This window comes from Hibiscus syriacus, unplaced genomic scaffold (assembly GCF_006381635.1).
Source record: "Hibiscus syriacus cultivar Baekdansim isolate YM2019G1 unplaced genomic scaffold, ASM638163v2 tig00110365_pilon, whole genome shotgun sequence".
NCBI classification, from domain to species: domain Eukaryota; kingdom Viridiplantae; phylum Streptophyta; class Magnoliopsida; order Malvales; family Malvaceae; genus Hibiscus; species Hibiscus syriacus.
In genome coordinates this window covers 149192-165947 of record NW_024062703.1, presented here as the reverse complement: position 1 = coordinate 165947, position 16756 = coordinate 149192, and the positions used below count along the sequence as shown (strand labels likewise).

The 16756-nt window shown below is 36.5% G+C and overlaps 1 pseudogene; it reads left to right on the top strand.

Moving 5' to 3' along the window:
* Window positions 1–1007: 1007 nt before the first annotated feature.
* Window positions 1008–14282, top strand: LOC120121207 (annotated as a pseudogene).
* Window positions 14283–16756: the final 2474 nt, after the last annotated feature.

Genomic DNA, 16756 nt, shown 5'->3' with positions numbered 1-16756 from the left:
GGGATTTTAACAAAAAAACACTACCTTTAATACAACAACAACAACAACAATAAAACCCAATTCCCATATGCAATGAGGTAAGGGGAAGGTAGGGTAGTAGGCTGTCTCCAACGCTAGTTTGAGAGTAGCTTCCGTGGAAGACCTCCGGCAGTCAGGAAATTAAAAATATAGATAAAATGCAATGCATGTATAAATAAATACATAAATACATAGTTGAACAGTATTCATATGCAGTCATTAATATCATTAATATCATATGTGCGTTTGTAATGGGCAGTAATCCCTGCAAATAAATCTCTGCATATAGACAGAAACGTAAGACCCGACTAAATTTAAAAGTGAAGAGAATGTTACACAGAAGTCAACGATAGCAATCCCAGTTCTAAGCTTTCATAAATACCAATAACAGAAATGTATAAAAAGTAGAAGTCATGGAAATTACTACAAAGACATTAAAAGAAGACAGAGATGATACACCCTAGAGATGTGATCCACACTACTCGACTACCCTAGTCTTAAGTCTTCATACTTTCTTATCAGTGGTCATGTTCTCGGTAAGGGCTAAATCCATCAAATCAGATCTCAAGCAGTCTTCCCACTTCCGCCTTGGTCGTCCTCTCCTTCTGGCACCATCGGCTGTAATCGACTCTACCATACTGACCGCATCCGACGATAATCGCCTAAGGACATGCCCAAACCACCGTCAATTTAATCTACTTCATTTACAACATTCAAATTTAATTTATTTAAAAATTTTAATTTTTCAACTTATTAAATTAACTAGTTGAAGGTATTTACGGATTATTTAATTATGCAGAAAAATATATCGAGGGTCTGTCCCCGTTTATATATATAGGTCATGAACTTAAGCAAGCAGAATACAAAGATTTTACTTTTGCTTTGAGAATCCCAATTTCCTTCACGTCTTCCCTGTGTTTGCCTTTCATCTTCTTTTTCCTCCCATTGTTTTCCCATTTATTTTCTCTCTATTTTCTAGGAATATATATATATAGTTCACTCCTCTTGGTCCTGTTGGAAAGAACTAGAACGCTGTTAATTTTAATTTTACACCTACAAAATTCGAAGTGTCAAAGTCTTTTCATAAGAAAAAAAAAATGGAAGGAGTGGTACATACAGGCAGTGATGCCTCAGCTTTCAGGGAGTGTTTCTCTTTGACATGGAAGAATCCTTATGTTCTTCGCCTTGCTTTCTCGGCTGGGATTGGTGGTCTTCTTTTCGGCTATGACACTGGCCCCTTTTCTTCATTCCCTTAACCTTAATCTTGTGTCTTTTTGTGTGTGTGTGTGTTTGGTTCTCAAAATGTCTTCTTTTTTGTTCCCTCTTGATGTTGCAGGTGTGATTTCTGGTGTTTTGCTTTACATCAGAGACAATTTCAAGTCTGTCGACCGACGGACTGTTTTACAGGTGCACATCTTTCCTGGTTCTTGTCTGAATATCTCGGTGAATCCGTCGATTTTTGGACAATTATCTGTCTTTATTACACCAGCAGCCACTCTGTTCTATTAAAGTTCCTTACTTTTTGTGTTGGACCCTGAAATGGCTGACCTTTGCCTTGTTTTATCTGAAAATTGCTTGTTAAATTGGTGAATTTGCACTTGTATTCAAGTTTCCAAGGAGGGAATTTGGCAAAAACATGTTGCCGTAACCGTCTTTCGGTTGGACCCAAAATTAGGTTTCGACTTGAAAAATGTGGATTGGGAGTCGTCACCGATCATTTATTTAAAACAAATAGGTTGATCGGATACCCTATTTCTTACTTGATATGCGTCTTTTCAAAGATGTGTCGGGTTCGAGAGTCTGTTACAGTCAAGGAAGGATTAGCACCCTTGAACCGCCCTTTCCATACTACGTAATTTCCAGTTGTCTTTGATTAAGAAAATTGCAAGTTAAATTAAAAGGTAAAATTTGATCCGAATTACTTACCCTTAATGAGTTTACGGAAATACTCTTAAAAATTAAAATAAGATGTTAAAAGAAAATAATAATAATAAAAGAAAGTAACAAAACTAAAGAGTAAACCAAGGAAATAAATAAAACCAATAATAATAAACATAAATAATTGGATGAAACAAATATAAAAAAATGAAATTGAATAAAATAAAATAAATGAAGAAAAAAATATATATACAAAAAAAATGGTAAAGTATTTTTAAAAAAAATAAATAATAATAAGAACAAAGAAACTAAAAACATAATGAAAATAAATAAATAAAATAATAAAATAAAAAATATATATAAAAATATAAAAATGTATGTGTAATATAATAAAATACTAAATAGTAACAATAATAATAAATAAATGAAAAATAAATATACATATAATATTAACTAAAAAAATAGTAATCATAGAAATATAAAATAAAATGAAGTAAGAATATATATATATATATATATAACGTTAGGAAAATATAGTAAAAAAATATAGTAAATAAATAAATATAGATAAAAAAATAATAATATAATATATATATATATATATATATAGAAAAATATAATATAACGCAAAGAAAAATGATAAAAAATTATAATAAATAAATAAATATAATATAATTAAATATATATATATATAAATAATAAGGGTTAAATTAAAATAAAAAATGAATTAGGGGTCAAAATTAAAAGCCAATCGAAGAAAAAAAACGACAAAACACGCGGATCCACACGACCCGTTTATAAAAATCCGAATAGTTTTTCAAAAACACAAGCCTCGGGGACTAAATCTACAAAAATAGATCTCGAAAAACCCCCGTTCATCGGCCAAAAACACTTCTCTCAGTTTTCTTTCGAATCAAAACACAGCAAGGGTAAGGAAAAATAACATGCGAAAGTATGAACTTTACCTTTCAAAATATAAATGCTTCGAAAAATGGCTACTAGTTGCTTGTAATTTTTTGCTTGGTATTTCGTATATCCTCTTGTGTTACAATAGTGAGTTACAATGGCTATTTATAATGCTTGTGGATCCTATCTTTAGGAGTTTAAATAATAGTAGAACTCTATCATATTTTTAGGAGTTTGAATCCTAGCAAAATTCTATCCTATTTTTAGGAGTTTGAATCCTAGTAGGACGAAAAGGTGTGTTGACAGCTGCCCCTCTTTGCCCATAGTCGTGTAACGGGGATAGGGCAAAGATTAAAAGACACACTTTTCGTTCAGTGGAGTTGAAAATTGACTCTGATGTTTCAATAACTCCCTGTCGAATTGAGTTACGGATGACTTCTCCATCGTGAAGTCGAGTTCATCTTGAAATGATATGAAATTGAAGTCGTAGTTTGGAATTTGAATCAACACGTGGCTTCCCGTTGCCCTTCGGTCTTCTTCTCGGTTTAAAGACCTTGGATTGGAATCGAACTCAGAAATCTTCATTGGCAGATAGCTTTTTCTTGACTTAAGCTATGCTTCTTGAAAATGGTTGCTTGTCACTAAGGCACGGCTAACCCAGGTCCTCTTCTCGACTTGAAAACCTCAACTGTAACCGGAAAGTAGTGCGATTGATGTGTCATCGAGCTAAATGGAATCGAACTCGATAATTTTGATGGCAGATAACCCTTCTCGTCTTGAGTTATGCTGTAAATTTGATTTGCCTCTGAGTTGAATGTAATCGAACTCGAAGGTCTTTGATGACAGATCACCCTTCTAGCCTTGAGTTATGCTGCAAATGATATGCCTTGGAGTTAAGCGTAGTCAAACTCGAAGGTCTTTTGTTGGAAAATAGCCCTTCTTGCCTTGAGTTATGTTGCAAATGATGTGCCTTGGAGCTGAGTGTAGTCGAACTCGAAGGTCTTTGCTGACAGATAGCCCTTTTAGCCTTGAGCTATGCTGTAAATTATGCGCCTTGGAGCTGAGTGTAATCGAACTCGAAGGTCTTTATTGACAGATACTCCTTCTTTGAGTTGGATATCCTTCGTCGTGAATTTGAAATCCAATCTAAAGATAGATGCTTCTTGTGTGCACGATTCCCTTCGCCGTGAAGTTGAAACCGTGGGTGGCCCCTTCGTTGTGAAGTTGAGCCTTGAATTGGATATTCTTTGTTGTGAAGTTGAAATCCAAGTAAATTGTACTGTTCCGAGTCCAATATCCTCCGGCGTGAAGTTGAAATTGGTTCTGGAACTGAGAATTTGTTTGTTGACAACCAGCCGTCCCTTCGTTGTGAAGTTGAACTTGTGTTGTCTCGAGTCCAATATCCTTCGCTGTGAAGTTGAAATTGGCTCTGAAATTGGGAAGTTGTTTGTTGACAACCAGCCGTCCCTTCCTTGTGAAGTTGAACTTGTGTTGTCTTGAGTCCAATATCCTTCACTGTGAAGTTGAAATTGGCTCTGAAATTGGGAGATTGTTTATTGACAACCAGCGGTCCCTTCGTCGTGAAGTTGAACTTGCGTTATCTAGAGTCCAATATCGTTCGATGTGAAGTTGAAATTGGCTCTGAAATTGGGAAATTATTTGTTGACAACCAGCTGTCCCTTCGTTGTGAAGTTGAACTTGTGTTGTCTCGAGTCCAATATCCTTCGCTGTGAAGTTGAAATTGGCTCTGAAATTGGGAAGTTGTTTGTTGACAACCAGCGGTCCCTTCGTCGTGAAGTTGAACTTGCGTTGTCTGGAGTCCAATATCCTTCGATGTGAAGTTGAAATTGGCTCTGAAATTGGGAAATTATTTGTTGACAACCAGCCGTCCCTTCGTTGTGAAGTTGAACTTGTGTTGTCTCGAGTCCAATATCCTTCGCTGTGAAGTTGAAATTGGCTCTGAAATTGGGAAATTGTTTATTGAAAACCAGCGGTCCCTTCGTCGTGAAGTTGAACTTGCGTTGTCTGGAGTCCAATATCCTTCGATGTGAAGTTGAAATTGGCTCTGAAATTGGGAAATTGTTTGTTGACAACCATCCGTCCATTCGTTGTAAAATTGAACTTGTGTTGTCTCGAGTCCAATATCCTTCGTTGTGAAGTTGAAATTGGCTCTGAAATTGGGAAGTTGTTTGTTGACAACCAGCGGTCCCTTCATCGTGAAGTTGAACTTGTGTTGTCTCGAGTGGCATGATATCCTCCGTCGTGGAGTTGAAATCGCGGATGGCCCTTTCGCTGTGAAGTTGAGCCTTGACTTGAATATCCTTCGCCGTGAAGTTGAAATCCAAGTATTTTATGTTGCGGGTGGACACAATTTCCTTCACCGTGAAGTTGAAACCGTTGAGACCCCTTTATTGTGAAGTTTGACTTCGAGCTAGATATCCTTCGCCGTGAAATTGAAATCCACTCTCGAGAAAATTATGTTGTTTTGAGAGAAACTTTCAATCTATCGAGTTGGTCGAAGTGTAGCTTCTTGCTGCTGAGTTAAGCAACCAACACAAATATTTAAAGGTGCTTTTGAATCGAGTATCATTCGTCTTGAAGTCGAAACTTGACTCTAAAAGCTGTAAAAAATTATGTATGTGGAAAATGATAAATATGATGCTCTAAAATGTATGCATAAGATGCATGTAACATGAATTGGTTATATTTTATCTCCTGAAAAAGGTCTGATAATTTGCATTAGGATGTTAAATCCCCAAATGATGCCCCAATATCAAAAAATACCCCAATATTTGATGTTGAATCTTCAAAGATGCCCCAGATGTTCCTCATTTCTTGCTTCAGCATTGATTCTGAGCATGAGTTTTGTGTCTAAGAGCTACATGTCATTTATCAAGATCCACTCTAGAGAGACTGTCTTGTTTGAAAAAATGTTTTTCTTTCTCTTTTAATATCAATTAAAAGAGTTTTGAAAAATGTTTGATCCAAAGTTGTGAAAATATTGTCACTTTCATGGTTTTACAATTGAGACGAATCATAAAACTAGAGTTCATCGGATATCAAAGAATTAATTATACTGTTAATCCTTCAATGAATTATAGCTATTTGACAAGTGCCAAGATCAGAGCTATTTTTGGGAAGTGGTTAAGTAAGGAAATGATAAAAAAAATCTCAGGTTATTGTGTTTGGTCAAAGGTTTGACATTTGATATTCAAAGGTTTGGCATTTGATGCTCAAAGGTTTGATGGGGTAGCTTGCATTTTTCTCTGCTGGAAGTGTTCTCTGACTCCCAACCTTCGTTGTCACACTCGGATTGTGCGATGCCTTATCAAGGAATTTGTGTGATCGCCTCAGTTGTACAATTTTTATATTCGAGCCGCCTTTTCAGGTTTTCAACTCGAATCCTCATTTGGTTTCAAGACGTCATTCAAAATTTACGTCTTGAACCCCCCTTTGTTATTTTTATCTATCATGCATTAATTACACTATTTTTTGCAAATAACGATCAGTCCTGATGGGCGGGATGAAATCTGAAGATAGTCTCTTCTGTTTAGAAATCCATGTATAATTAGAATGGACTTTTAAGGCACGTAATGTAGGCCAGGGTTCGTGGTTACAAAAGAAAAGGATAAATAGACCCAAACAAGTGTTTTAGGGTGTTGAACCAAGGATCAATTCATTCTGATGCCTTCAATATTGCTCAAAATGTTTCTCTCTCTTGATGCTCTATGATCTTCGAGTAAAGTGATTCAGTGATTCGGGAATGATTGTGCTTGATCAATCTCATAGTTTGAAGCTTGATGTGCCATTTGTCTTTAGGGAATCTTTGCATGTGCTTTTTTGTCCCTTTTTCTTTTTGATTTTTGTTCTTTCTTTTTTCTCTTGTTTTCTTCTTTTTTGCTTCTTTTTTTTTTTGCCCTTTTTGTTCTGATTGAATCTTCGCACTTGGCATTTGGTTCACCTTTTGGTATCTCATCTGAATTAATATCTTCGCTCATGTGAGCTTATTTCTTCCACCTTGCCCCCCAATGTGGAGGGTGATCCTTGGTTAGGGTTGAATCAGAAGAAAAATACTACAGGCTCAAAAGGGGACACAAGGGATATATTTTTTTCTCATGTTGTGAAGGGATAAAGAAAGAAAGTCGTTCATCATTTCATACATGTAAATCTTCACAGAAGAGGTATCCCAGGGGGATAGATTTTCAAGATTAATTCTATTCACATGAAAACAGTGTAATTAATGCATGATAGAATTATTTCGAATGAATTATTCTTCTTTTTTTCCCCAGATGTCTCAATGTTCAGGCTACCCGCGAGATGCCCCAAGTTGGTTCTTTAGAAGAATGCTTATGTTAAAATGAACAACTCAATGCCTTGGGTTTTAATGGTAAAAAAGGTTATTTTTTTAGTCTAAAAAAACAGTAGTGTGATCTTATTGACTCAAAGAAAGGTATGAGTGTATCAAAAAGATAAAGGCAATGTTCAAGAATTTCAAAATGAGGTAATGTCAAAATTTTGTCTTTTGGTAATGATCACGAGTTGTTTTGGGCAAAGAATCAAGGTATTTTATTATGGGGTTTGAGACAGGGTAAGAAAGGTCTAATCTTTCCATACGTCAAAAATCTATAATTCTTGAAGAATTAAAAGAATCATTAATTCATTTAATATTCGAAGAACTAAATATTAAAATTTGTTCAATTACTCCACCTTAGAAAGCAGTATAAATTTAATCATTTAAAAGATTAAGCAAACATGAAAGATCAAAGACGTGTTCAAACAAAACAACCCTCTAAGTGCAAATGGTATATGCCATGCCCCCTTCTTCGGCAAGCGCCTTACAGTTTTCAGAGGAATGTTTGGGGCTTCTTATGTGGTAAGAGCTAACAGCTTCAACATCGTAGCCCTTAGGATATGGGGATTCTTTTATTAGATCATCCTGGCAGGCTTTGTCCTACAATCAGCTGATCAGGCTCCCACTGTATTGTTTTTAGTTTTTTTTCTTTTGATGTTACAATCTTGCTTCCATGTGGTTAAAACCACTTCATCGAATCCTCCATGAAGAAATTTCATGTTTATGAAAATGCTTAAAAATGAAATGTAGATGCACAACGCAAAATGGAAAAAATGCATGAAATGTTCGAGGCATTGATCCAGAAAAGTGTCCATTATTATAAATAATCCTTATTTCGACAAAAATGTTTTATCTTGTAAGAGACATAAAAACAATCAAAGGTACATTCGGACTAAATCCTCTAGACCCCGAAAAGCTTCCAGCAGGTTGACAAGTCTTCTGTTTTCATCTCTCACTGGTTGTATGCCTTGTTGGACCACTCCAGCTTCCCTTGCCAGGCCGTGTAGATGGCGAGCTGCCTTCTGTACTTGATCCAGGAAGTCTCGGATGACTGCGTCTCTGGCCTTCACCCTTTGTTGTGCTTGCTCCCAACGGAAACGCCACTGTAAACATCCTTCGAAGAGCACTATCTGAACCTTGCTTGCTTGCTTCTTGAACCCATCTACAATAGCTTCTAACTCAGCTATTGTTTTTGCCATCTCTCTCATGTTGTTTCTCCAGATCAGCCATCCGGATTCTCAAGCATTGGTTTTGATGCTGACTGCCTGCTAAGTGCCTCTGGGCAGTCTTCATCTGTTCCTTCCAAGCTCTCTCATTACAGTATTTAGAAGCCACTTTCAACTTGGAGTTATTCTTGACTTTATCTTGATACCCCTTTCTCAAGTCTTCGAGCTCTAAACAGACTCTTTTTTTGTTCTTTTTAGTTTGTCTGCTCGATCTTTATAAGAGTCGACATCTAGATTCCACTGATAGCGCTCAGCCTCAAGTTCCTTTATCTTCTTCCCCAGCTCATTGTTCACAGCTTCAAACTCTGTTTTGGCTATCTTAAGTCCAGAAGGGACGGGCCTGAGATGTTCCTCCATGGTCCGGGTGTCCTCACAGTCTGGCACCGGAATATTGTCATTTTTCCTCAATCTTCGCCACTCCACATAGTCCGGAGCAAGCATGTTTCTGGCAGCTACCACATCCATCCGGAATACTTTCTTCCATGAATCGACTGCTTCCTTGATCATCTTCTTATAGTTGTCACCGTGATACTCAAACTCTGATTTAGCTAGTTCGCATGTTGCTGGGACAAACTGACGTGCCCCATAATGTCTAAGTGCTAACAATGGAGCATACCCAACTGCATCCCAAAGTTCAGGTAAGGTCATAGTGTCAGAGTCCCCACATTGGAAAAGAACGTCACTGAGGAACAACTAGGGGGCTCTCCAAGTAATATCTCGGTCTTGATAAATGAGTGAAGACTTTTATCCACTTCTCTTTTGAAGTTCCTTCATGCCATTTCATGGTGATGAAATCTCTCAAAGGTGAATACGTGGTGCTAAATCGGCTGTAGGCAACCCAATTAGTCTTCCAGAAGTGGCTGTGAATCCAGACTTGAAGGAGCTGAACACATCCAATGAATCTACCTCTGCCAGCTCTTCGGTAATGGTTGAGAGACTGAAAGGTCACGGCTAAGATGGTTGGTGCTGGGTTGACTCGTTTCAGAAGTTGCTCAAACAGTTCCACCACGGCTGCGTCAATGCATCCCAAAATCTTCGGAAAGATGATCAAGCCATACAGACCTAGTGCAAAAAAGGTCTATAGTCTTTCATTCATAAGGGTGGTCATTCATTAGTTTCCTTATGTGGATCCACTGAATTCCTTGCCCGTTACCTTTGTTTCGGAGTCGGTCAGTCACTCACTTTTCATCAACTCCTGTAATCTTAGCCAGTCTGTTCTTGAAAGGCTGACTCTTGATGTGTTTGATGTAGGCTCGCTCCAGTTTAATGCTTTCACAGTGCAATAGTGTAGTATACTCCTCGATGGTAGGTACCATGTCCTCTTGGTTAAATGTGAAGCAACTGTATCCCAGGTTCCAGAATTGAACCAAAGCTTTGATTAAGGGCTCACCGGTCTTAACATGAAGCAAAAGTGCAATGTCACCATACCGCTGACTGAACTTCTATTTTCGATCATTCTTCCAACTGTCCCAGATGTCTCGAAGTTCTTGCACATTGTTCTGTTTTAGGCTGATAGAGACATAGCTAACAAGCTCTGACACATAACTTCCTTGAAGACTGTCTCTCTTTTCTTTCTGAGTCTTCTCGGACCATAGTCGTACCTCGGGGTTTTTAATCTCCTGTATTACAACACCTTTGTCCATTAATGCAGATTATTTATGGTTAACGAACACGTTTTTTGGTGGATCAACACCTCTTTTGAATGATGCAGATGATGGAAATAAAATAAAAGAGAGGAAAAAAATGAAAAGAGTTAGTAAGGTAAAGATAATAATCAAAGCAATCATGAAAATAAAAGTCCTACCCCACATGATATCTACCCCACATGCTTATTATTCCTACCCGGACATGATCTCTATCCCGCAAGTTGATTTTGAACAAGTCCTAACCACATAAATTTCTAGTTCACATGTTTTGAACAGAAAGTAAAGCAGGAAATAATTTCGGCATCCTAGGGTTTAAAACGAGGTTTTGGGGTGGGCCCTAACTCCTTGCAGTCTCTGGGTTTAGGTTTTAAAAAAGGTACTCGAGTTCTCTTTGTCGGTGCCCTCTTGGGCTTACCAGACCCTTAGTCCTAAACCCATCACAGGCTTGTGTGGACTAAGTTAAACTTGAGAGGAAACATTCTTTTATGCCAATACGGAGAATAAATTCACACGAAGACAAAAGGTATATGAATCCCGAAGGTTACTTGCTAGGCCCATACGATGAATAAATTCACACGAAGGCGTCGCTTTCACCCCCACTTAAAACGGGTTCGGAGCTCGGGTATAGAGCCTTTGGATGAAAAATCTTTAAGGGCTGAAATCATTAAAAACGGTCAGTACAATTATTTACTCGAAAATATAATCAAAAGTAAGTAATAAGGATCGAAATATTACTTTAAAATTTAAACTTACCCTTTTTATTAAAAAGACAACTGGAAATTACCTTAGCCTGACTCACTTACTTGTGTCCCCAGCAGAGTCGCCAGGCTGTCGTAACCGTCTTTCGGTTGGGCCCCAGAATTGAGTTTGGACTTGAAAAATGTGGATTGGGAGTCGCCACCGATCATTTATTTAAAACAAATGGGTTGATGGGATACCCTATTTCTTACCTGATCTACGTCTTTCCAAAGATGTGTCGGGTTCGGGAGTCGGTTACGGTCAAGGAATGATTAGCACCCTTGAACCGCTCTTTCGGTACTACATAATTTCCAGTTGTCTTTGATTAAGAAAATTGCAAGTTAAATTAAAAGGTAAAATTTGATCCGAATTACTTACCCTTAATGAGTTTACGGAAATACCCTTAAAAAATTAAAATAAGATGTTAAAAGAAAATAATAATAATAACAAAACTAAAGAGTAAACCAAGGAAATAAATGAAACCAATAATAATAAACATAAAATAATTGGATGAAACAAATATAAAAAAAATGAAATTGAATAAAATAAAATAAATGAAGAAAAAAATATAATACAAAAAAGAATAAAAAATGTAAAGTGTTTTTAAAAAAAGAAAAATAATAATAAGAGCAAAGAAACTAAAAACATAATGAAAATAAATAAATAGTATAAATAAAATAATAAAATAAAAAATATAAAAATATAAAAATGTATGTATAATATAATAAAATACTAAATAGTAACAATAATAATAAATAAATGAAAAATAAATATACATATAATATTAACTAAAAAATAGTAATCATAGAAATATAAAATAAAATGAAGTAAGAATATATATATAACGTTAGGAAAATATAGTAAAAAAACATAGTAAATAAGTAAACATAGATAAAAAATAATAATATAATATATATATATATATAATAATAATAGGAAAATAATATAATATAACGTAAAGAAAAGAAAAATGAAAAAAAATTATAATAAATAAATAAATAAAATATAATTAAATATATATATACATATAAATAATAAGGGTTAAATTAAAATAAAAAATGAATTAGGGGTCAAAATTAAAAGTCAATCGAAGAAAAAAATGACAAAACACGCGGATCTACACGACCCGTTTATAAAAATCCGAATAGTTTTTCAAAAACAAAAGCCTCGGGGACTAGATCTACAAAAATATATTTCGAAAACGCCCCGTTCATCGGCCAAAAACACTTCTCTCAGTTTTCTTTCGAATCAAAACATAGCAAGGGTAAGGAAAAATAACATGCGAAGGTATGAACTTTACCTTTCAAAATATAAATGCTTCGAAAAATGGCTACGAGTTGCTTGTAATTTTTTGTTTGGTATTTCGTATATCCTCTTGTGTTACAATAGTGAGTTACAATGGCTATTTATAATGCTTGTGGATCATATCTTTAGGAGTTTAAATAATAGTAGAACTCAATCCTATTTTTAGGAGTTTGAATCTTAGTAGGACGAAAAGGTATGTTGACATATGTGTAGTAACACTTGCATGCAACAAGTAATGTATGAATTTGGGATCAACTTATAAAATATAAAATTTTAGGAGCGGAAAGTAGATTATTATTAGAAAATATGAAGAAAATGTCTAAAATATATAATAATTTGAAATCTTCAGGGTTACTGGTTCCTAAGCTGCTAAAGTTTTTTTTACTGTATGCATGTAAACAGGAAAGCATAGTGAGCATGGCAGTTGCTGGAGCCATCATAGGAGCTGCAATCGGAGGGTGAATGAATGACCGGTTCGGACGGAGAACTGCAATCCTCATTGCTGATTTCCTGTTTTTTATTGGAGCTGTCGTTATGGCCTCGGCTCCTGGAGCTCCTCTCCTTATCGTCGGCCGAGTTTTCGTTGGACTCGGAGTCGGAATGGCGTCAATGACATCTCCTCTTTACATCTCCGAAGCGTCTCCTGCCAAAATCCGCGGTGCTCTTGTTAGCACCAACGGATTTCTTATCACTGGTGGCCAGTTCCTCTCCTACCTCATAAACTTGGCTTTTACAAAGGTAGGCTACCATAAGAACATATGAACAGATTATAAGGAAATGGAGGATAAGTTGTTGAACTTTGATGGTGGTTTTGTTTTCTCCAGGCACCAGGGACATGGAGGTGGATGCTCGGAATTGCCAGTCTTCCAGCGCTTCTGCAGTTCATTCTCATGTTGCTTCTTCCTGAATCACCCCGTTGGCTATACCGCAAGGTTCGTGACATATTCCGAATACCCCGAATTGTTAATCCTATGCTCATTTGTTCAGCCTTTCGATTGATTCCCTGTTAAAACAGGGAAGAGAAGAAGAAGCCAAAGTGACATTGAGGAAAATTTACCCAGCAGAAGATGTTGAAAAAGAAATTCAAGATTTGAAAGAATCGGTCGAGGCTGAAATCAAGGAAGAAGGGTCTGCAAATGAAACTGTTGAAAACCAAAACAGTGAGGAGAGGGCTCATAGCCGGTGTCGGACTCCAAGTTTTCCAACAATTTGTGGGCATAAACACTGTCATGTATTACAGTCCCACCATAGTTCAATTAGCCGGTTTCGCCTCTAACCGAACAGCGCTTCTACTTTCCCTCATCACCGCGGGCCTCAACGCCTTAGGCTCCATTGTAAGCATATACTTCATCGACAGAACCGGGAGGAAGAAGCTGCTACTAATCAGTTTGTTCGGAGTAGCAATTTCTCTTGGTCTTCTAGCAGGAGTCTTCCATGAGAGCACATCCCACACTCCAATGATTAGCCAAGTTCAAACATCGCACTTTTCAAATTATACGTGCCCCGATTACAGTTCAGCTAAAAACCCTGGCTCTTGGGATTGCATGAAGTGTTTGAAGGCTTCATCTCCAAGTTGTGGATTCTGTGCTTCATCAGAAAACAAGGTTATACATGATATTTCTATATTTTACAAGTCCCATATTTAATTTTCCCTTTATTGAATAGTATTTTGTTACTGCAGCTGCTGCCAGGAGCATGTCTGCTCTCAAATGACACAGTGAAGGATCTGTGCCATGGTGAAAGTAGGTTATGGTACACAAGGGGATGTCCGAGCAATTTCGGATGGCTTGCACTGATCGGTCTAGCTCTCTACATCATATTCTTCTCCCCCGGAATGGGAACTGCGCCATGGATAGTCAACTCCGAGATTTATCCTCTCAGGTTCAGAGGTGTATGTGGCGGGATTGCTGCAACTGCTAACTGGATCTCGAACCTCATCGTGGCTCAGTCGTTTTTATCGCTGACGGAAGCGATCGGGACTTCTTGGACGTTCCCGATATTCGGGGTCATATCGGTGGTAGCTTTACTGATCGTAATCGTCTATGTGCCGGAAACCAAGGGGCTGCCTATTGAGGAGATTGAGAAGATGTTGGAAACTCGAAATTTGCACTTCAGGTTCTGGGAGAGAAGCCACAAATCACAAGAAAAGAGCCAAGCAGTGTGAATAAAATAGTCAAATCCATAGGGGAAGAATGCTGAAATGAAAAAAGAAAACACTAAACCTTGAAAATATTTGAACATTGCATTCTTAATGTGATAATGAAAAGCTGCTTTTGTTTTCTCTACAATCTGCATTCTCTATAGGAAACAAGGCTGTTTTGCAATCTCCATGCAAGTGTTATCCACTTTAATGCTTTGATGAAGGATTCTTTCCTCGGACAACGTGCTCTGCCGGAGTTAGGTGTTTCGATTAACCTTTTCGGACCCGAGAAAAATGAAGAAATATGCAGAATGATCAGCCTTTTCGGACCCGAGACGATATTCGATACTGTTGGGATTAAGAAAACTTGAACAAAATCTTTGACCTTTCATTCAATCATAATTTTACAAAGCAGACACGGCCATACATATACAAGAGTGCAATCTGTCAAACCTTAAAACATAACTAAAAAACTGGAAGTCTGACAAGATAAACAAACTAACGACTCTCTAACTCCAACAGATACCAAAAGAATTTCTTGCATGTAGGTGTTTTGATCTTATGATTGAACAATGTTTACTCTTAAATTGTGCCAAAATCAGCGTAACCGGTGATGATCTTATGATGATCAAATCCCAGATTCATATTAAGGCTAGCTAAGCTTCACTAAGTCGGCCCAAATTTATTTCTATATTCAATAGTCAAAACCCTCATAGCTAAACAAGGAATTTTCCTCAATGTCAATTAAAAATGAAATCTTTTCAAGAAAAAAGTATTAACTTGGTGCAAAAAGGCTACTCTAATGGGATAGGAATGGATTGAATGATATCCATGTTAAGTATCCATTGAACAAAAGAAAAAAATTTAAGCAAACAAATAATCATATAAAAAAATACATCACATACCCCTGGAGCATCTGGAAGCAAAGGTTTACAGTCATCTTCTTCCTCGTGCTTGATTCTCCAACTTTAACGGGGGAGAAAAAAAACTGATTGAAAGATTGAGAACCCTAAGAACAGTTAAGCTGAGAGTTCGTAGAAGGGAGAGAAGAGGAAGAAGATAGGGCTTGAGCTCAAGCCTAAGCAAGCATAGCCCAAAACAAAATATAACTATAACAAGTATTTGAAGTAAGAACTTTTTTAGAGAAATTATTTTAGCTTTAAGTTTAATTATATAGCAGATAGATTAATTACTATTAATAAATGAACGTACACAAAAAGGATAGATGTAATGACTAAGGAGATAAAGAGTTCAGTAATCAACTTGCCTTGAGTTTGAAGTTTGTAGACTACACTTTGAACAAATTATTTTCGGTTTTATAATATTCTTTAAAAATAAACATATTCTTTTACAAATTACAACTCTCAAAGTCAAGATATTTTGAAACCAAGTTGACGACCATTAGAAATGTTGTATTTTTCTTTTTATGGCAAAATCTTTCAAGGACTTACCTAAAACAGAGCTGGAGAGTCCAACTTTAAAAGTTTGGTGGTTGAGTGGACCATTTGTGATCGTCTTTGCCGTGCTAGGGGAGACTGCAATCATGCATGCATTTCTAGTTTATCAATCATGTATGTTATATTTGTCACATCCACAATCGTGATATTATGATAGATAAATTATATCATTCATTGTTAAATTGTATTCTTTATCTTATTTTACTCACTATACTTTTATTTTTTTCAATTTATTCACTGAATTTTTGAATTACTCATGTGTTTGATCATCTGAATTATTTTATTATTATTTTGGTATGATGTGACATTTTTATTATTAAATATAATAATAATAAATATTTCATTATTATTAAATTTAAAAAAGATTTAAAATAATCATCGCTCACCGTCGATGACCGTTGCTCTTCGAAACCGACAGTCGTTCGGTCCCAAACTTCATTGGTTGCTTCGCCTCAACCCCCGAATCTCAATCTGGTAGTTGTTTCACCAGAAAATGCCCCAAAACATATGAATCTCGACTGAAACGTTTCGGTTTCCTCATTTTCAATCTCACATTCGTGGACTTTGAAATATGTTCCGACAAAATGGATGTCAAATTCATACTTATGATCAAGGAGAAGTGACCCATGAAATTTGGGACCGAATGACCACCATTATGACAATCAACGACATTGGCAGTTTCGATTTTCTCATTTTTGATTGGATTCGAAGCATGTTCTAACAAACTGGATGTTGGATTCAGACTCAGGAGTAGAGACGAAACGACTGATGAAATATGGGACCGAACAGTCACCATCAACAACCGTCGATAGTGGCTTCACTTTCTATTTTTTTGAATTAATCACTGGTATCCAATCTATTGACCGACTAATCTAGATCAGGTACTGCAGAGGTGATGGTCATCCCAACCCAGTTTGCTCCATTCGTAAACACCAGAATTCGAACCCCTAACATTGCTTTAGGGATTTAATACCTCATCCCACCAGAGCAAATGGTTGTTGGTCGGTTACCTTCTATTTTTATTTTATATTTTAAATTATTTTTATATTAAATAATAAAAATTTATCACATCATACAAAAATAATAATGAA